The 21,691-nt window shown below is 46.3% G+C and overlaps 1 long non-coding RNA gene across 1 annotated transcript; it reads right to left on the bottom strand.

Moving 5' to 3' along the window:
• Positions 1–419: 419 nt before the first annotated feature.
• LOC130275402 (uncharacterized) lies at positions 420–6,900 on the bottom strand. The gene is made up of 3 exons (XR_008844766.1): positions 6,443–6,900; positions 788–887; positions 420–655 (listed from the first exon to the last, which is right to left on the bottom strand). It is a non-coding gene; the product is annotated as an uncharacterized LOC130275402 (long non-coding RNA).
• Between the last annotated feature and the right edge of the window lie 14,791 nt (positions 6,901–21,691).

The raw sequence follows: 21,691 nt of genomic DNA on the forward strand, positions 1-21,691 counted from the left end.
TCATGTGACCTGACTGTCCTGTATGAGATGATGTCATGTGACCTCATTGTCCTGCATGAGATGATGTCATGTGACATGGGGCATTATCCTGCTGGAAGTATCATCAGAAGATGGGTCCACTGTGGTCATAAAGGGATGGACATGGTCAGTAACAATACTCAGGTAGGTTGTGGTGTTTATACGAGGATCACTTGTTACAAAGGGGCCCAAAGTGTCCAGAAAATGTCCACCTGACCTTTCTGTCCTGGGTGAGCAAAATCAGATGCCATAATAGGAGGCCCATAGTGATATTTGCTATGGGGCCAGTTTTCTTCTATGTACAGAAAAGAATTGGATGCACCATTCATCGGCACATAGACTGCCAATGGGTCTGTAGAATTACAAATTATTATTTGATAATCGCCTCTTTTCAATCACCGGACGGCAAACAACAGCAACAACAACAGCAAAAAAATATAATTATTATAATTTTTTTTTTTTAATCTGCAAAACTTGTATTTTATCCATAAAATCCTAACTCCAGCCCCCGTATAACCGATCATCGCACTGTCAAGCGATTGAATAGACAACTTTACAATGATTAATTATATTTTGGAGCCGTCAGTACAAGACGCCGGAGTTTTGATGCTTCGGATATATCGGAACATTTCAAATCCTTTAGAAAAAAAATAATAATACATTTTTTTTTTTTTTTAGCATTGTAAACAAACAAAGCTGCTTTATATAAAAAAAAATAAAAAATAAAAATAAATAAATAAAACATTTGCATTATAGCGAGGATTGTCACCTGCTATTATCTCAAGCTTCTCTCTTATGTCTGAAATGTATAATTGCCGTAAAGATAAATCATCCGGCTTCTATATTTCCTGGCTGATTTCCATAATGTTCTGTAAAAAAAAAATAAAAAAAAATGTAAAAAAGAAAAGAAAAAGGGAAAGTAATGGTAACGTATTTCTAATGTCATTTTGTTTATACAGAAATGAAGAAGGTGACACAATCTTTACATCATATTTTAACGTTTGAGTCAAGGTAAAAAAAATAAAATGTTTAAAAAAAAATGAAAAAAATATGAAAAAAATAAATAATTACAATCAAAGAAATATATTATTAAGGAACAGATTTGGAGCCTGGAATAAATGTGGCCTTCAAAGCTGAATCATATGCCACGGCGGTGGGTGCGCGCCAAAACGGCACGGATTTAACCTTTTAAGGGGTTCTACATTAGAGTGATTGGCTAGAGCAGTGTTTCCCAACCAGGGTGCCTTCAGCTGTTGCAAAACTACAACTCCCAGCATGCCCGGACAGCCGTTGGCTGTCCGGGCATGCTGGGAGTTGTAGTATTGAAACAGCTGGAAGAACCACTGATTTAGGGTGTTAAACAGCCAGGATCTGAGTTATCTCTGATCCCAGCCAATGCATAAGGGTACGTTCGCACGCGCTGATTTTTTTGCGTGTTTTCCGCTGCGTATTTAAAAGTGGGCGGGCTCTTCTTTTCCGCGGCGGAATGTACACTGTGGAAAATCCGCCGCAAGCCCCATTCAAGTCAGTAGGGACTGTGGCGGATTTTCCGCAGTATAAATTCCACCGCGGAAAATCTGCTGCGGACAGCCGAGAAGAGCCCGCCCACTTTTAAATACACAGTGGAAAACCCACTAAAAGCGTGTGAACGTACCCTAAAGCAGTGTTTCTCAACCAGTGTGCCTCCAGCTGTTGCAAAGCTACAACTCCCAGCATAAATGAGAGGTACATACATGCTATGGAGACTAGATACATTAAAGGGGTTATCCACCAGGAGGTGATTTTAGACGGTAATGGACATGCTTAGGAAGGATGACCCGCTCCGCCAATCACCGGCCGATGAGATGTCCCGCCAAGGTAAGAGTCAGGCCCATATAGGAGAGAGCGGTCGGACTCGCCCCATCCCTTATCCTGTATATAGGGGACAGTTTGTATTCCACAGTTAACGCCTTTAAGGTCTTGTTCACGCAGAATTTTTTTTAATGGGATTCTGCTGCACCACGCACGCGGTGGAATTTCCACAGTTGCAAAACTGCAACTACCAGCATGCCCAGACAGCCGCTGGCTGGGAGTTGTAGTTCTGAAACAGCGGAAGGCCAGTTTGGGAAACACTGATTTGGGCAATACATTCTCTTAAAATAAACAAAATAAATATATTATATATACCTACAGTCATGGCCGTAATTGTTGGTTCCCCTGAAATTTTTCAAGAAAATGAAGTATTTCTCACAGAAAAGGATTGCAGTAACACATGTTTTGCTATACACATGTTTATTCCCTTTGTGTGTATTGGAACTAAACCAAAAAAGGGAGGAAAAAAAGCAAATTGGACATAATGTCACCAAACTCCAAAAATGGTCTGGACAAAATTATTGGCACCCTTAACTTACCGTATTTATCGGCGTATAACACGCACTTTTTAGGCTAAAATTTTTAGCCTAAAGTCTATTAGTGTTGAGCGGCATAGGCCATATTTGGATTCGCGAATATTTGCAAATATCTGGACGAATATTCGTGATATATTCGCGAATATTTGCGTTTCATTTTCGCATATGCCAAAATTAGCGTATGCGAAAATGACCATATGCGAAAAATTGCATATACAAAAATTAACATTAGCGAAAATTCGCATATGCGAAAATTCGGACACCAGTCTCACACAGTAGTATTAGAGCCTTCTTTACACCACACAAGTTGAAAGCAGAGAGGGGTGATCATTGTGATGTGTACTGTGAAACAAAAAAAAAAAAAAAAAACGAATATTCGTAATTACGAATATATAGTGCTATATTCGCGAATATTCGCAAATTTGTGAATATGCGATATTCGCGAATAAAATTCGCATTGCGAATATTCGCAAGCAACACTAAAGTCTATGTGCGTGTTATACGCCGATAAGCCAGGGGTCGGGTCCGCGCTGCTTCAGGCCTCGGGTGTGCATCCCCTGCGTAGTTGCTATGCGCTGCGCGGCGCATAACGTCAGTGCGCCGCGCCGTGCAGTGCATAGCAACGACGAAGGGGACGCACACCGGAGGCCTGAAGCAGCGCGGACCCGACCCTGGCAACAGGTAATTATGCAACCCGGGATGGGGGGAGGCAACGGGGCAGCGGCGCCGGCAATGGGTGCCGCTGCCCCTTCTCTCCCCCTGGCTGTCGGCGCCGCTGCCCCATTGCCGGCGCCGCTTCTCTCCCCCTGGCTATTGGCGCCGGCAATGGGGCGCCGGCACCGATAGTCAGAGGGAGAGAATGGGCAGCGGCGCAGATAGCCAGCGGGAGAGAAGCAGCGGCAGCAGGGCTCTAGACCCCAGGAAAGGCAGGGGGAGAGAAGCGGGCAGCGACGGCCTCTCTCCCCCTGCCTTTCCTGGGGATGTATCGGGGTATACACGCGCACACACATGCACCCTCATTTTACCATGGATATTTGAGTAAAAAACTTTTTTTACCCAAATATCCTTGGTAAAATGAGGGTGCGTGTTATAGGCCGGTGCGTGGTATACCCCGATAAATACGGTAATATTTGGTTGCACACCCTTTGGAAACAAATAACTGAAATCAGTCGCTTCCTATGACCATCAATAAGCTTCTTACACCTCTCAGCCGGAATGTTAGACCACTCTTCCTTTACAAACTGCTCCAGGTCTCTTATTGGAAGGCGCCTTTTCCTAACAGCAATTTTAAGATCTCTCCACAGGTGTTCAATGGGATTTAGATCTGGACTCATTGCTGCCACTTCAGAACTCTCCAGCGCTTTGTTGCCATCCATTTCTGGGGGCTTTTTGATGTATGTTTGGGGTCATTGTCCTGCTGGAAGACCCAAGATCTCGGATGCAAACCCAGCTTTCTGTTGGGCTGGGCTGTACAGTGCGACCCAAAATTCATTGGTAATCCTCAGATTTCATGATGTCTTGTACACATTCAAGGCCCCCAGTGCCAGAGGCAGCAAAACAACCCAAAACATCACTGACCTCCACCATATGTCACTGTGGGTACTGTGTTCTTTTCTTTGTAGGCCTCATTCTGTTTTCGGTAAACAGTAGAATGATGGACTTTACCAAAAAACTCTATCTTGTTCTCATCTGCCCACAAGACGTTTTCCCAGAAAGATTTTGGTTACTCAAGTTCATTTTGGTAAAATGTAGTCTTGTTTTTTTCTGTCCCTGAGTCAGCAGTGGGGTCCTCCTGGGTCTCCTCCATAGTGGGGTCCTCCTGGGTCTCCTGCCATAGCATTTAATTTAAATGTTGACAGATAGTTCGCGCTGACACTGATGCTCTCCCTGAGTCTGCAGGACAGCTTGAATATCTTTGGAACTTGTTTGGGGCTGCTTATCCACCATCCGGACTATCCTGTGTTGACACGTTTCATCAATTTTTCTCTTCCGTCCACGCCCAGGGAGATTATCTACAGTGCCATGGGTTGCAAACTTCTTGATAATGTTGCGCACTGTGGACAAAGGCAAATCTAGATCTCTGGAGATGGACTTGTACCCTTGAGATTGTTGATATTTTTCCACAATTTGGGTTCTCAAGTCCTCAGACAGTTCTCTACTCCTCTTTCTGTTGTCCATGCTTAGTGTAGCACACACAGACACACAATGCAAAGGCTAAGTGAACTTCTCTCCTTTTTATTTGCTTTCAGGTGTGATTTTTATATTGCCCATACCTGTTACTTGCCCCAGGTGAGTTTAAAGAAGGATCACATGCTTGAAACAATCTTATTTTTCCACAATTTTGAATGGGTGCCAACAATTTTGTCCTGACCATTTTTGGAGTTTGGTGACATTATGTCCAATTAGCTTTTTTTGCTCTCTGGCATTTCTGGGAGTTGTAGTTTTGCAACAGCTGGGTGCCCATAGCATGGAGACCACCGTTAGGGCACATTCACACTACAGAACACAGCAGCACTGACTGATTATGAACCGCTCGGACATATGCCATCACCACTGGCAACAACGCATTTACGAGCGGATTTTTCGCCAAAAACAATTAACACGCTCAGCCTTGAATTTGACTTTTTTAAATTCAATTTGAAATTTTGCTGCACCAGAATTTCTCCGCTCGGAAATTCTGTAGTGCAATCGCACACCCTAATACACCTGCACACTCTCTTTATTTCAGCCCCTATTACTATAAATCAGCACTGTCTCTTTAAGTAGGTGCATAGACAACAGCAGCTGTGCGGTTCCCTATCTGTTGTATTCTATGAAAACATTAAATAAATAAATAATATGAAATGATAAATAAAATAAAAAAATAAAACAAACAAATAAAAAGATACCGTATTTTTCGTCCTATAGGACGCACCGGCGTATAAGACGCACCCAATTTTTAGGGGCAAAATCTAAAAAAATAAAGATTTTGAACCCAATAGTGGTCTTCAACATGCGGACCTCCAGATGTTGCAAAACTACAACTCCCAGCATGCCCGGACAGCCGTTGGCTGTCCGGGCATGCTGGGAGTTGTAGTTTTGCAACATCTGGAGGTCGGCAGATTGAAGACCACTGCATAGGAGGTAATACTCACGTGTCCCCGCCGCTCCGAACCCGTCACCGCTGCCCTGGATGTTGCTCCATCGCTGTCGCCGTGTTCCCGTCGCTCCGGAACGTCTCTGCTGCCGGCCGGGTATCCTCGCTCTCCGTCGCCGCCCTCACGTCGTTACGCACGCCGACGCACGTACGCGACGACGTGATGACGAGGAAGGAGAGCGCCGGCCATACAGGGGATCCCTGAACGGAGAAGACACCGAGGAGACAGGTAAGGTCCCTCCCGGTGTCCTGTAAGCACTAACCCGGCTATTCAGTTGGGCTGTTCAGGACCGCCATGGTGAAATCGCAGCGGTCCCGAACAGCCCGACTGAACAGCCGGGTTAGTGTCACTTTCCCTTCAGACGCGTCGGTCAGCTTTGATTGCCGTGTCTGAAGGGTTAATACAGGGCATCACCGCGATCGGTGATGTCCTGTATTAGCCGCGGGTCCCGGCTGTTGATGGCCGCAGGGACCGCCGCGATAGGGGTGTATTCGCCGTATAAGACGCACCGACTTTTCCCCCCCAGTTTTGGGGAAGAAAAAGTGCGTCTTATACGGCGAAAAATACGGTAATTCAATAAATAAACAATTAAATAAATACATAAATAAATAAAATAATGAAACAAATAAATAAATATATTAAATAAATAAATAAAATAAAACAAATAAATAAAAACATTTAATATAATTTTTTTTTTATAATAATTAAATAAATAATCCCATTGATCAACAATTATCCCAGAACGGAAAAAAAAAAAAGTTCTATATTTCTTTGTAATGTAATTGAGACGTCTACCTAGGAATCCACACCGCAGCGCCTATATGGAATAACACGGGGATGGTATACAGCGCCGCACACCCTGACACAGCCATATAGAAATAAGAAATAGGGCGCAATTACGTTACAAAAGACAGATGCAGATGTGATGGCTTCTTCTGCAGGAGATGCTGATGCCGTAAACCTGGGAGTTCGGCGAAAGGAAAAAAAAAAGTGTGAATATATTTGGAGAGAACGCACTTTCTCATCTCGGCGTGCGCTGTCTGTCCTGCCCCAGTAGGGATATTCCGCATCTCCGTAGGGGAAAAATTAGGAGGGAAACCAGTGGTAAGAATCCGTATTGAAATGTAAATGTCTTCAAATTATTAATCACTGGAGAGCCGGCGGAGCCGCGCTTTATCCTAGTAAATCAGGCAGGGTAATTTCAGAGAAAACAATAAAGCCACATCCAGGGAGCAGCTAAATAGAGCGGCACCGAGCATCCATATTCAAATCATTTCTCCACGTATCTGCGCCGCGGCCTTCAAGGAAAAAAAACGGGAAGAAAAAAAAAAGCAAGGATCTTCTACCGGAGAACAGGAAAAAAAAAAGGCTCCGAGGGAGGATCGGCTCGGGTGGGCACACACCCTGCATCGCTCTCCGCCTGTATTGTTCTGCAGCTTCACCTGTTTATTATAGAGGGGCGTTGTTTGCTTTATTTATTTATTTAGTTTATTTTATTTATTTATTTATATTGTTTATTTATTTTAATTTTTTTTTATTGATGCATTCAGTTTTCAGTCCGATATGTATCGCCAAGATCAGTGTTTGCCAACTGGGATGCCTCCAGCTGTTGCAAAGCTACAACTCCCAGCATGCTCGGATAGCCTTCGGTTTTATGCTTTGGGTGGGATCGGAGATAACTGAGATCCCGGCAGTTTAAAGGGGTACTCCGGTGGAAATTTTTTTTTATAAATCAATTGATGCCAGAAAGTTAAACAGATTTGTAAATTACTTCTCTCTAAAAATCTTAATCCTTCCAGTACTTATCAGCTGCTGTATACAACAGAGAAAGCTCATTTCTTTTTGAATTCCCTTTCTGTCTGTCCACAGTGCTCTCTGCTGACATCTGTCAGGAACTGTCCAGAGCAGGAGAGATTTGCTATGGGGATTTGCTCCTACTCTGGACAGTTCCTGACATGGACAGAGGTGTCAGCAGAGAGCACTGTGCTCAGACAGAAAGGAAATTCAAAAAGAAAATAATGTAGTATTCAGCAATTGATAAGAACTGGAAGGATTAAGATTTTTTAATAGAAGTAATTAACAAATCTGTTTAACTTTTTGGCACCAGTTGATTAAAAAAAAAAAAAATTCTACCGGAGTACCCCTTTAACACCCCAGGTCAGTGTTTCCCAACTAGGGTGCTTCTTGCTGTTCCAATACTACAACTCCTAACATAAAAGGCTGTTCAGGCATGCTGGGAGTTGTAGATTTGCCACAGCTGGAGGCACACTGGTTTAAAAACACTTCTTTATGGCTGGGATAAGAGATAACTCAGATCCTGGCTGTTTAACACCTTAGATCAGTATTTTCCAACCAGGGGGCTTCCAGCTGTTGCAATACTACAACTCCCTGCATCAAAGGCTGTCCAGGCATGCTAGGAGTTGTAGATTTGCCACAGCTGTAGGCATACTGGTCCGAAAACACTTCTTTGGCTGGGATCTGCCATGTGAATACAGCCTTAGGGTCCGTTCACACAGGCAGATTACCTGCGGAATTTCAGCAGCGTATTTGCTGCTGAAAATCCGCTGCGGATTTTGCTACCATTGACATCAATTGGTCAGTAGAAAATCCGCAGTAGAGGCAGATTTGCAGATTTTCTTTTAGACCCATTGAAGTCAATGGTAGCCAAATCCACTGCAGATTTTCCGCAGCAAACACAAAAATTCTGCAGGTGATTCGCCCATGTGAACGGACCCTTATGGCTCTTCCATACCGCTGCAGAAAACCACTTTCAACAGGTCCCACTGTTGTCAAGGGAATTCTGCTGTTCAGACTGCAGAATTACTACAACGGAATTCGGCTGGCGGAAAGTGTGTCCGCCAAAGAACAAACATGTTCATTCTTTGAGCGGAATTCCACCGGACTGCATTGCTGTCTATACAGATGGTGCACGTCCACACGGTGCTTGAGGCATGCAGAAATCAGCCAGTTGAATTCTTATTTGTTTTAAAAACAGATCCCCCCCCCCCTGTCCTTAGGTTGTGTGATCATGATACAGACAAGTGAGCAGCGATGCATACACAGAACTATGTGCACTGCCGCTCACTGCAGTCAGTGGATGGGGTGAGATGTACAGGGAGCAGCAAGGTACATAGGACTGAGCAATAGACAGGAGTCCCTGCTTTTGTACATAGTTTCCGTGATGTGTTATACAGAAGGTGGTGAAGGTGAGTAACAACTTTAAGGCTACTTTCACACTGACGTTTGTCTCCGGCAGCGTGAGGCCCGTTATTTTAGGATCGTGACTAGCGGGAGAAAAATTTGCGCTTGCACAAATTTTTCTCCTGCTACTCGCCACTAAAAAAAACGGTTCATAGTAAATGGGGTCCATCTAGACCCATCGGCACCTGTTCCGTTTTCAGCCCTCCCGATGGCAGTGTGAAAGTAGCCTAAAGGGGTAATCCAAGAATAGAAAGTAGTCTAAAGGGGTAATCCAAGAATAGAAAGTAGTCTAAAGGGGTAATCCAAGAATAGAAAGTAGCCTAAAGGGGTAATCCAAGAATAGAAAGTAGCCTAAAGGGGTAATCCAAGAATAGAAAAACAGAGCTAATTTATTTAAAAAAACACTCCCCATCTGTCTCCAGGTTGGGTGTGGTTCTGCAGCTCCGTTCCTTTGAAGTGAATGTGTAGTGAGGGTGTTGGAAGGGCAGATGTTATTAACCCTTAGGGCAGATGGCATCAATCCTTTGTGTTCGTCCCGCCAGGGTGCGGTTTTCCTAATTCACCACCCGAGGTATAACTGATGATTTCTGGGCCAGTCGCGCGGCAAATAATCACTCCAATGCAAAGTTACAGAACAATGCCTTTTTACTGAGGCAGACAAGGTGTTAAAGTCTTTACAGCTCAGTTTCGGCCCAAGGAGATGCACGGTGAACCTTAGGAAGCTTATCGGCTTGCTGGGACTTGTAGTGGACTTTGTAGAGAAAAGAAAAGAAAGGACCGACGGACGGCGCCTCGTGTATTTACCCTCAATAGATCGGGTGGTGGGGCGACCCCACGGGGCTTATAGATGGCCGCTCACCTTGAGATCTATGCAAAAAAAGCATATCACCCACGATATAATTGAGGTACTGTAGTGCGAGTCGCTGCTATGCCGATGGGTTGCAGGAGGAAACAAGTCGTCCTGGGAGTCAATATTAAAAGTAGAGCAGGAAAAAAACCCTCAGGTATGGCGCTGCAGACTCTTGTAGACAGATGAGGCGGATGCCAAAGGCAATAGGAAAGTCCTCAGCAGGACATTTTATTTAAAAAAAACAATAAAATGGACAAGATTACGCGTTTCGGGAGGATCCCTCCCTTCCTCAGATCAGGATCCTCCCGAAACGCGTAATCTTGTCCATTTTATTGTTTTTTTTAATAAAATGTCCTGCTGAGGACTTTCCTATTGCCTTTGGCATCCGCCTCATCTGTCTACAAGCGTCTGCAGCGCCATACCTGAGGGTTTTTTTCCTGCTCTACTTCTAATATTGTAGTGGACTTGGACTGAATTGTGCAACCCACACTGACTTTAGTAAATGACTCTTGACTATCTTGATTAGACTTCTCCCCTGTATTTTTGCTTACCGCCAGGCTTTGACTTTCACCTGCAGGGGTTAACTTGCAGTAGAAGCGTGGTTCCAGGACTAGGCCTAAGGCCTCCTTAGGGATCACACAGACTCCTCAGACTTCACTTCACTGTACCTCAGCAAGATCTGACTATGTCTATTGTGCCTTACATATGTTTTATATATGATATCGTGTGGCCTGCTTGTTTGGTGATCATCGTGCGGTGGCCACTGACTATACTGAGACGATTTATTTGGTGATCAAGATATGACTAGGCTAGCTCCTAACAGCTAGGTCTGGTAGCAATTTAGAGATCCCATTGGCCAGATAAGTCACCTGGTTCACCTTGCATACCTCCCCTTGGTAACATAGTCCTTAGCAAAAGTGTTTTAAAGACACAATAACCTATTAATACATTACATAACATTAAATCAACCCATACATAACTTAATATGGTAGAGAGAATACTGAGGAGTGTGGGGCCAGGGGACACTGACTGAGTCTGCCCGATAGGACTGGAAGGGATACAGAAGGGCACCTTCTGTACTGGACCACCACAAATGGAGCCACGTTGTAATACCTCACAACCTGGGGACAGACGTGGAGCAGTGTTTGAAAGAAATTAGCTCTGTGTTTTTTTTTCTATTCCTGAATAACCCCTTTAATTTCCGCACACACAGATCAATTTCTAATTTATTTATTTTCACAGCATGAGCATGAATTTTATTTTTTAATCTTATCATTCATTTCCAAGGGAATAAAACCAATTACAAAAATCGTCCACCTCTGTTCCATCTGGATTTTGTTTTTACAGGACCCCAAAAAGCAGTGCAGTCATCAAACCTATAGGTCCCTATAAGGCCTTGTCCACACTATGGACATTCAGCCAGCGGAATTCTGCTTGATCCCTTTGGTGGTAGGACTGTGTGGACTGGGTGGAATTTGGCCCAAAGAATAGACATTAAAGGGGTATTCCAGGCCAGAACTTTTTTATATATATCAACTGGCTCCGGAAAGTTAAACAGATTTGTAAATTACTTCTATTAAAAAATCTTAATCCTTCCAATAGTTATTAGCTTCTGAAGTTAAGTTGTTGTTTTCTGTCTAACTGCTCTCTGATGACTCACGTCCTGGGAGCTGTGCAGTTCCTATGGGGATATTCTCCCATCATGCACAGCTCCCGGGACGTGACATCATCATTGAGCAGTTAGACAGAAAACTTCAGAAGCTAATAACTATTGGAAGGATTAAGATTTTTTAATAAAAGTCATTTACAAATCTGTTTAACTTTCCGGAACCAGTTGATATATATATATATATATAAAAAGGTTTTGCCTGGAATACCCCTTTAAAGGATATCCTTTCTTAAGGCGGAATTCTTCATTCTGAACAGAGCCACAGAATCCCATTAAAAACAATGGGACTCTGCTTCAAGCAGATTTCCATAGCCAAATTCTGTTGGCGGGTGAGCCCTAAGACCCTGTGCATACTACAGAATTTCCACCTGCAGAATTTTTCAACCACGGGAATTAAAATTCCAGAACATGTTTATTCTTTTCTGTAGTGTGTTTGGTGGTAGCTATGGGGGAGATATATAAAAACTTGTGTAGAGGAAAGGTGGAGCAGATACCCATAGTAACCGATCAGATCACTTCTCTCATGGTTCGGGAGCGTCTTTAAAAATGAAAGTTGCGAACTGATTGGTTGCTATGGGCAACTGCACCACTCCACACAGGTTTTAATACATCTCCCTCTATGTCTGTATAGGATGTCTGGCTGGAGGTCATGTCCTTATACTCACTGAAAGGCCAAAGGTTATAAAACACTGTTGGGGGTCAAGGCCTGTGAAACGTCGACCAGCTGCCCATAACAACCAATCAGATCGCTGCTTTCATTTTTGAAAAGGCCTCTGGAAAGCTAAAGAAACCATCTTCCTCTACACACGATTTGATACATTTTCCCCTATATAAGTATTTCTGTATTCAATTCAGAATGAGCCAAACCAAAGGGTTTATTTAGGAAAACCAATGGATGGTTGTCACATTACAGCGAGTTCGACCCCCAGGACCCCCGCAGATCAACAGAACAAAATATCCGCAGCCCCTCGATCGTTATACAGGTACAACGTCACATAAAGTAATGACAATATAACCCCTTAAGGACTCAGGGTTTTTCCGTTTTTGCACTTTCGTTTTTTCCTCCTTACCTTTTAAAAGTCCTAACCCTTTCAATTTTCCACCTAAAAATCCATATTATGGCTTATTTTTTCCGCCGCCAACTCTAATTTGCAGTGACTTTAGTCATTTTACCCAAAAATCCACGACGAGAAAGAAAAAAATAAATCATTGTGCGACCAAATACAAGAAAAAACGCCATTTTGTAAATTTTGGGGGCTTCCGTTTCTACACAGAACATTTTTCGGTAAAAATGACACATTATCTTTATTCTGTAGGTCCATACGATTAAAATGATACCCTACTTATATAGGTTTGATTTTGTCGCACTTCTGGAAAAAATCATAACTACATGCAGGAAAATGAATACGTTTAAAAATGTCATCTTCTGACCCCTATAACTTTTTTATTTTTCCGCATATGGAGCGGTATGAGGGCTAATTTTTTGCGCCGTGATCTGAAGTTTTTATCAGTACCATTTATGTTTTGATCTGACTTTTTGATTGGTTTTTATTCATTTTTTTATGGTATAAAAAGTGAACCAAAATACGCTAATTAACTATACATTTTTATAGTTTGGACATTTACGCATGCAGCGATACCACAGATGTTTTGTATTTATTTTTATTTACATTTTTTTTAATGGGAAAAGGGGGTGATTCTGACTTTTATTAGGGAAGGAGTTAACACTTTTTTTTTTTTGCAATGTTATAGCTCCCATAGGGGACAATAACATTGCACACACTGATCTCTTACACCGTTCACTGCCATGCAATAGCATGGCATTGATCAGTGTTATCGGCGCTTGACTGCTCCTGCCTGGATCTCAGGCACGGAGCAGTCATTCGGCGATCGGACACGCAGGAGGCAGGTAGGGATCCTCCTGGTGTCCTGCAAGCTGTTCGGGACGCCCCAATTTCACCGCAGTGGTGCCAAACAGCCCGACTGAGCTGCCGGGATGCTTCAGTTTCACTTCAGACACGGTGGTCAACTTTGATCGCCGCGTCTTAAGGGTTAATACCGGGCATCACCACGATCAGTGATGTCCAGTATTAGCCACGGGTGCAGACCATTGATGGCCACCGGGACCGACCCGATATGATATCGCGGGAGCCGGTGCAGGGCGTAAATATCGTTAAGGAGTTAAAGATGTCTGATCGTGAGGGTCCCACTGCTGGGGTTCCCCGCGATCTCCCGCAGCACCGGGCGTTCTAAACAAACATCGCGTTCCTGCAGAGGGTCCTTGGAGGTAGAAATGGCAGGGTAATTCGGAGAATGGTGAAGAAATAGGGGAACGTTTTGACAGCTGCAATGGGCCTCCAGTTGGTGGTTTTGGGCACCAAGAGTCATTGGGAAGATGCACTAAGTCACATGGCTGCCCTTGGGTCAGGTGGTTACAGCCAAGGGTTATAGTTTATTAGTGCATGAAGGTATTGGAGTAATTAAGAGATCTATATGGTTTAGCCTCAAGAGACCCTTCTTGTCATGAAAATCTGTTAATATTGTTAATATGGCTATTTATGATATTTATAAGTATTTCAAATATTTATGTCAAATAAATGGGCCAAGTGGCCCATTTTTACCATAACAGGTGTTGGGTGCCACCGGGCCATATAGGGCTAGGTGGCATGGACTGGGCGAATGCTATAGGTGCAGAGGGGTAGCCAGGATCGTTCCCCTTCCCCCTCCCCTCTTTTTATGTTGCATTAGGTTTTGGGGTTAAGGGGTTAATAGGGCTTGGTCTTGTGGCAGGAAGGGGTGGTCGGGTTAGGGGATAAAAGCTCCGCTTACCCCCCCTCCTCTTCCTCTCACCTGTTGTAGACGGCAGGAGTTGGACGCCTTTTGATGGTGATCCGGAAGCAGGCTGCGGCGGATCTTGGGTTTGTAGCCCGCATGATGGCGGAGCTGGGGCCCTCCTGGCCGGACCCTTTGCTGTGTGCTGCTGTCCCTGCTTCTGTCATCGGCGGCCGGTGCACTGTGCGGCGCGCCCGTGCGCCTGAACGGCTGTCCCCTAGTCCCCCCAGGGTTTCCTGGCGCAGGGGCTGCCCTGCTAGGGAGTACTGTTCGCGGAGGGGCTGTACAATGGAGTGCGGGAGTGCTGGGCCCCTCCCCCTTCTCTCACTGCGGTCAGTGGCAGTCAGCGTTCCTCTGTGCCGGTGGATCCCTCTGTCCTCCCCTCTTCCTCAGCATTGCCTCCTGTTAGTATGGGCAATAATCCTGCCCCTGCATCCAGCTCCTCAGTGGAGGAGCCTGGGTTAACTGACCCTGTGCCAGCCATGCCTGCGGCTCTTACACCCCCTCCCTCTGCTCCTGCCCCCCCCCCCCCCCTATGTGAATGGCACTGGAGGCCCATGGGTCTGTATTTCATGACGCCCTGCATACCCTCCCTCCCGCCCAGCCACCTGCTTCTAGGCAGTGTAATTCTGTGTCCAGCCGCAGTTGCTGCCGCGGTGATGCATCCAGGAGGCGGCATTCCTTGTCTGGTTCTTCATCAGGCGGTTCCAGACGTTACCGTTACCGGTGGTTCCAGCAGGAGCTGTAGGCACGGCCACCATGGATCCCGTTGGTGGAGGAGTCGCTCCCGACGCTCTAGCTCCTCAAGATGGCGGTCCCCCTCTTCCTCAGAAAGCCGCTCCCGGAGCCCGCGGGGTCGTGTGTGTTCTTTAAGGAGGCGTCGGGAGCCCTCACATTTGGCTGGGGGTTCCCCACACACGGACAGTTGATCCAGCGCGGTTTGGGGCCTGCCAGCTGCCTTCTGGACCAGCTCCTCCACCTTCTGCGTCTTCCAGTGAGTTCAACTTTGCTGGCGCTTGGGGTACGGGGGGAGGGTCAGAGGTCACTGGTTTCGGCCCTTAGGGCCTTGCTGGCGCAGTTGGAGCCTGGTTCTCAAAGGGCGGGGCCTTTCCCTTCCTTCTTGGCGAAGCAGGCTCCCTCTCTGCCTCGGGCAGGGGTACACATAGAGGCCTTTTTCTGTGGCATCAGCCCCCTGGGGGCTGATGTCAATGAAGGGTTTAAGAAAAGGATATGGGCTAATCAGTACATTGATTTATGGTCCTTAATCTCTGTTGATCAGAGCACTGTAGAAAATGAATGCTGGCCTTTTTCTGACATAACTGCTGAACGCCGTCCGCGCTTTGCAAAAATGGTGGGTATTTGGTTACAGGCTTTCTCGGTCCTGAGATGTATTACGGGACAGCAGCACCCTGAGCAATGTTCTAAGCTCTTCATATACATGGATTCCATCTATAGCGCGTACAAGTCGCAATGTGGCTCTGCATGGTGGAAGTATGATGAGGAGTTCAGGCAGCGGTTAGCACTGCAGCCAGAGGTTGGTTGGGGTGCTAGGGCTACCGATGTTTGGCTTAGATTAATGATGTCCCAGCGCTCTACTCCCTTTCCAGCAGTGGCCACTGCTTCCTCATTGGGTTCCCAGTGTGCAGTGGCCGCACGCCGTCCCGGATCTTGTTGGCTCTTCAATGAGGGCCACTGCCATGTTGCCCTGTCTAGAGCATTACCCCAGTAGGTATGTTCCTTCTGTTTTTTCACATCAGGCCCCGAATTTGCAGTCCGTTTCCCTTCACCCTGATGCGCTGCGGGAAAAAGTCAGTAAGGAGGTTAATTTGGGTAGTTTTCAGGGCCCTTTTGTTTTCCTCCCTTTCTCCAATTTTAGGGGTTGTTCCCAAAAAAGGAGAGTGGCAAGTTCCACCTGATACACCACCTCTCGTACCCGAAGGGTGAATTGGTTAATGACGGTATCCCTAAAGATGCCTCTTCTGTGTCCTACATATCCTTTAATAGGGCCCTTTATAGGCAGGCGGGCAGGAGTGCTCTTATGGCGAAATCTGACATAGAATCAGTTTTCCGGCTACTCCCGGTACACCCGGCATGCTATCATCTTCTGGGTGGCTGTGTGGATGGTATGTTCTGCTATGATACTTGCCTGCCTATGGGCTGTTCCATATCGTGCCACTATTTGAGATGTTCAGTCCGTTCTTGGAGTGGGTGGTGCGGTTTGAAACTGGCTGTTCGTCCATAATTCATTATCTGGACGATTTTTTCTTTGTGGCTCCGGGTGATTCTCCACGCTGTAAGTTCCTCCTGGACTCATTTTGTTTCCTTAATAGTCTGCTGGATGTACCTCTCTCTTCTGAAAAGAGGGAGGGTCCTCATACAACCCTTTCATTCCTGGGGATTGAAATCGACTCTGTGGGCATTGTGTTTTCGGCTTCCTGATGACAAATTGGCCAAACCTTTGGCGCTCATTGATGGTTTCTGTTGGGTTTCCAAGGTTACTTTGAAACAGATGCAATCCCTCTTGGGTCTTCTTGTCTTTGCTTGCCGTATCATGCCTATTGGCCATTTTTTTTTTCCAGGCGCCTTTATTTGGCGACTAAGGGAGTCAGGAGACCCGAGCACTGGATTCGTATCACTTCCCTGTTGAGGGCGGACCTATTGATGTGGCACAAGTTTCTGCGCCGCTACAACGGCCATACATGTTTTCAAGCCCCCGAGGTCTGCAATTCTGAATTAGCACTGTTTACTGATGTGGCGTCATCTGCAGGTTATGGGGTGATTTTCGGTGGTGAGTGGAGTGCTGAATTTTGGCCTGAGGTGTGGAGAGAGGAGGGGTTATGTCGTAATATGACACTGTTGGAGCTGTTCACCATCGTTGTGGCTGTCGAGCTTTTGGGGTTTTAAGCTGAAAGATCATAAGATCTGTTTTTGGACGGACAACCTCAGTGTAGTGCATTGTATTAATGGCCTGTCCTCCTCCTCTCTCCCAGTTTTGGCCTTGCTTCGTCACTTGGTTCTCCGGTGTTTGAAACTTAACATATGGTTCCGTTCCCATCATGTTCCCAGGGTTGAGAATGTTTTCTGGAGTTTCTAGAGCTGTGCACGGGAGCTGCCCTGGAGGGCTTGCCTTGCCCGCCGGAGATGTGGGAACTGGTGTCTCGGGATTGATGCTGCTGATTGCGTCCTCTGTGGCGCCGGCCACCTGGTCAGGTCACGCTAAGGCTTGGAAGGACTGGTTGCGTGCTGCTGGCTCGTGTGATATTTCCCTAGGTGATGATATGTGTTTTGCTATTATGGTTGACTATATGTTGACGCTGCGGGCATCTGGGGCCTCCGCAACAGTGGCTAGACAGCGCCTTTGGAGTGTGTGTTTTCAGCTAAAGTTGGAGACTGGGCCGATGTTACTAAACGTTTTTGCATATAACAGGCGTTTAAGGGTTGGCAGCAGGTGCACGTTCACAAGGATCTTGGCGCCCTATTTATTTTTCGCTCCTGGATACACTTATGCGTGTAGCTGAGTTGGTTTGCTCTTCAGTGATTACAGGTGACGTCTTCTCTATAGTGAGGAGAATGTACAATGATATTAGTGACTACAGGTGACGTCTTCTCTATAGTGAGGAGAATACACAATGATATCAGTGATTACAGGGGACGTCTTCTCTATAGTGAGGAGAATACACAATGATATCAGTAATTACAGGTGACATCTCTATAGTAAGGAGAATACACAATGATATCAGTGATTACAGGTGACGTCTTCTCTATAGTGAGGAGAATACACAATATCAGTGACTACAGGTGACGTCTTCTCTATAGTCTTCCCTTATCTAATTCAGATGGTACATACCACCGGGACTTGTTCCAGCTAAATCTTCTCTCTGCAGAACTTGACGCCCAAATAGCTCCTCACTATGTCAGTGGATTCTGATCCTCTATATGAAAACAATAATTATTATAAACCTGCCAGACACTGTATCATCTAAATATAATACTGGCACATACCTTCTGAATATAATTCTGACACACTGTATCCCCTGAATAAACAACACACTCTACCCTCTGAATATAATACTACCACACACCGTACCCTCTGAATATAATACTATCATACACTGCACCCTCTGAATATAATACTACCACTCACTGCACCCCCTGAATATAATACCGCCACACACCGTACCCTCTGAATATAATACCGCGGCACACCGTACCCTCTGAATATAATACTACCACACACCGTACCCTCTGAATATAATACTATCATACACTGCACCATCTGAATATAATACTACCACACACTGTATCCCCTGAATAAACAACACACTGTACCCTCTGAATATAATACTACCACACACCGTACCCTCTGAATATAATACTATCATGCACTGCACCATCTGAATATAATACTACCACACACTGTATCCCCTGAATAAACAACACACTGTACACTCTGAATATAATACCGCGGCACACCGTACCCTCTGTATATAATACTATCACACACTGCACCCTCTGAATATAATACCGCGACACACCGTACCCTCTGTATATAATACTATCATACACTGCCGCCTCTGAATATAATACTATCACACACTGCACTCTCTGAATATAATACTATCACACACTGCACCCTCTGAATAGAATACTACCACACACTGTGCCCTCTAAATTTAATACTACCACACACTGCACTTTCTGAATATAACTTGCTGTGCAGTGCACCCTCTGAATAAAATACCCAAATGTATTGTTGCCCATAAAAAAACGTACCACCCCAGAAAACCTCATAATCTACAATATACTTCTGAAATGCAGAACACTCTGTGCCTTCACATATAGTAATAATGCCCCATCTTGTGCCCCTACATGTAATAATTATGACCCGTCCTGTTCCCCCCACATAATAATGCCCTGTGCCCCTAACATATATTGCCCCCTGTGCTGTGCCCTTCACATATAATTCCCAAGTTCTTTGCCCCTCATATATAATGCCCCCATCATGCACCCCTCACATAATGCCCCCATCATGCACCCCTCACATATAATGCCCCCATCATGCACCCCTCACATATAATGCCCCCATCATGCACCCCTCACATATAATGCCCCGTGCTGTGCCCTTCACATATAATGCCACCGTTCGTTGCCCCTCACATATAATGCCTCCATCATGCGCCCCTCACATATAATGCCCCCTGTCCTGTCCCCTCAGGGGGCATAATATGTGAGGGGCACAGCACAGGGGGCATTATATGTTTGGGGCACATGACAGGAGCATTATATGTGAGGGGCTCAGCAAAGGGGGCATTATATCTGAGGGGCACATTATGGCACATTATATATGAGGGGCACAGGATGGGGGCATTATATATGAGGGGCGCCTGATGGGGGCATTATATATGAGGGGCGCATGATGGGGGCATTATTTGTGTGGGGCACAGCACAGGGGGCATTATATGTGTGGGGCACAGGGGGAATTATATCATATAATGCCCCCTGTGCTGTGCCCCATACATATAATGCCCCCTGTGCTGTGCCCCTCACATATAATGCCCCCCGTGCTGTCCCCCTCACATATAATGTCCCCTGTGCTGTTCTCCTCACATATAATGCTCCTGTTATATGCCCCACACATATAATGCCCTATGTGCTGTGCCCTTCACATATAATGCCCCCGTTCTTTGCCCCTCACATATAATGCCCCGATCGTGCGCCCCTCATATATAATGCCCCCATCATGCACCCCTCACATATAATGCCCCCATCATGCATCCCTCATATATAATGCCCCCATCATGCACCCCTCACATATAATGCCCCCATCATGCGCCCCTCACATATAATGCCCCCATCATGCACCCCTCACATATAATGCCCCCATCATGCGCCCCTCACATATAATGCCCCGTGCTGTGCCCCTCACATATAATGCCCCCTGTCCTGTCCCCTCAGGGGGCATAATATGTGAGGGGCACAGCACAGGGGGCATTATATGTTTGGGGCACATGACAGGAGCATTATATATGAGGGGCACAGCAAAGGGGGCATTATATGTGAGTGGCACATGATGGCGCATTATATATGAGGGGCACAGGATGGGGGCATTATATATGAGGGGCGCATGATGGGGGCATTATATATGAGGGGCGCATGATGGGGGCATTATATGTGTGGGGCACAGCACAGGGGGCATTATATGTGTGGGGCACAGCACAGGGGGAATTATATCATATAATGCCCCCTGTGCTGTGCCCCATACATATAATGCCCCCTGTGCTGTGTCCCTCACATATAATGCCCCCTGTGCTGTGCCCCACACATATAATACCCGCTGTGCTGTGCCCCCCACACATATAGTTTATATGTGAGGAGCACAGCACAGGGGGCATTATATGTGAGGGGCACAGCACAGGGGGCATTATATGTGAGGGGCACAGCACAGGGGGCCCCCCTGTCATGTGCTCTTCACATATAGTGCCCCCAGTGCTTTGCCCTGCAGCCCCTCACATTAAAAATTCCCCTTTCTCTCCCCCCCCCACTAAGTTTTTAAATCCCCCTCCTCCTGTACGATATAGTGCCCTTAACAGTGGCACATATTCTGTCCCCCAAATCCCCTGGGCCCTGAGCATACTCTTAGTACTTACTGTATGCTGGCCGCGGGGACGGGATTTCCGGGCGCCGGCGCGATGATGTGACATCATCCCGCCGGCCTGCAGTGGATCGCGACCCCGCAGCTCACACACTGTGTACTCACAGCGTGTGACAGCCAAGGTTAGTGAATGGTGGAGCGGAAGCTTACAGCTTCGGCTCCACCATTCTAGGGGGCGGGCAGCAATCTCGGGGGGGGGGGGGGGGGGGGGGGGCAATTGCCCCGTTGCCCCCCCCCCTGGATCCGCCACTGATCGCCGGCTGAGTCGGACTGCGCTGCGGCTGGTGATTGGCTGAATCATCCGACCACCGGCAACCAGGAATTGGATTGCGGTGGAGACCGGAGCCGGTTACCGGAGGCCCCGGGGGAGCGGAGGAAGGTATGTACATCTTTATTTTTTTACTGCCGGCACTATGGGGGACAATTTTTATGATCTGGAGTTCTCCTTTAAAACAAGTCCCAATGAGGCTCAGTAGTGTGTGTGGCCTCCACGTGCCCGTATGACCTCCCTACAATGCCTGGGCATGCTCCTGATGAGGTGGAGGATGGTCTCCTGAGGGATGTCCTCCCAGACCTGGACTAAAGCATCCGCCAACTCCTGGACAGTCTGTGGTGGATGGAGCAAGACGTCCCAGATGTGCTCAATCGGATTCAGGTCTGGGGACCGGGCGGCCAGTCCATAGCATCAATGCCTTCCTCTTACAGGAACTGCTGACACACTCCAGCCACATGAGGTCTAGTATTGTCTTGTATTAGGAGGAACCCAGGGCCAACCGCACCAGCATATGGTCTCATAAGGGGTCTGAGGATCTCATCTCGGTACCTAATGGCAGTCTGGCTACCTCTGGTAAGTAACAATGAAGGTAGACTTCCGGCTCCCAACGATAAAATCCAAATTTATTCCAAACGTGAGTAAACTCAAAGTGTAGCATAACAGAGAATAAA

The sequence above is a fragment of the Hyla sarda genome, chromosome 6 (genome assembly GCF_029499605.1).
Source record: "Hyla sarda isolate aHylSar1 chromosome 6, aHylSar1.hap1, whole genome shotgun sequence".
Taxonomy (NCBI): Eukaryota; Metazoa; Chordata; class Amphibia; order Anura; family Hylidae; genus Hyla; species Hyla sarda.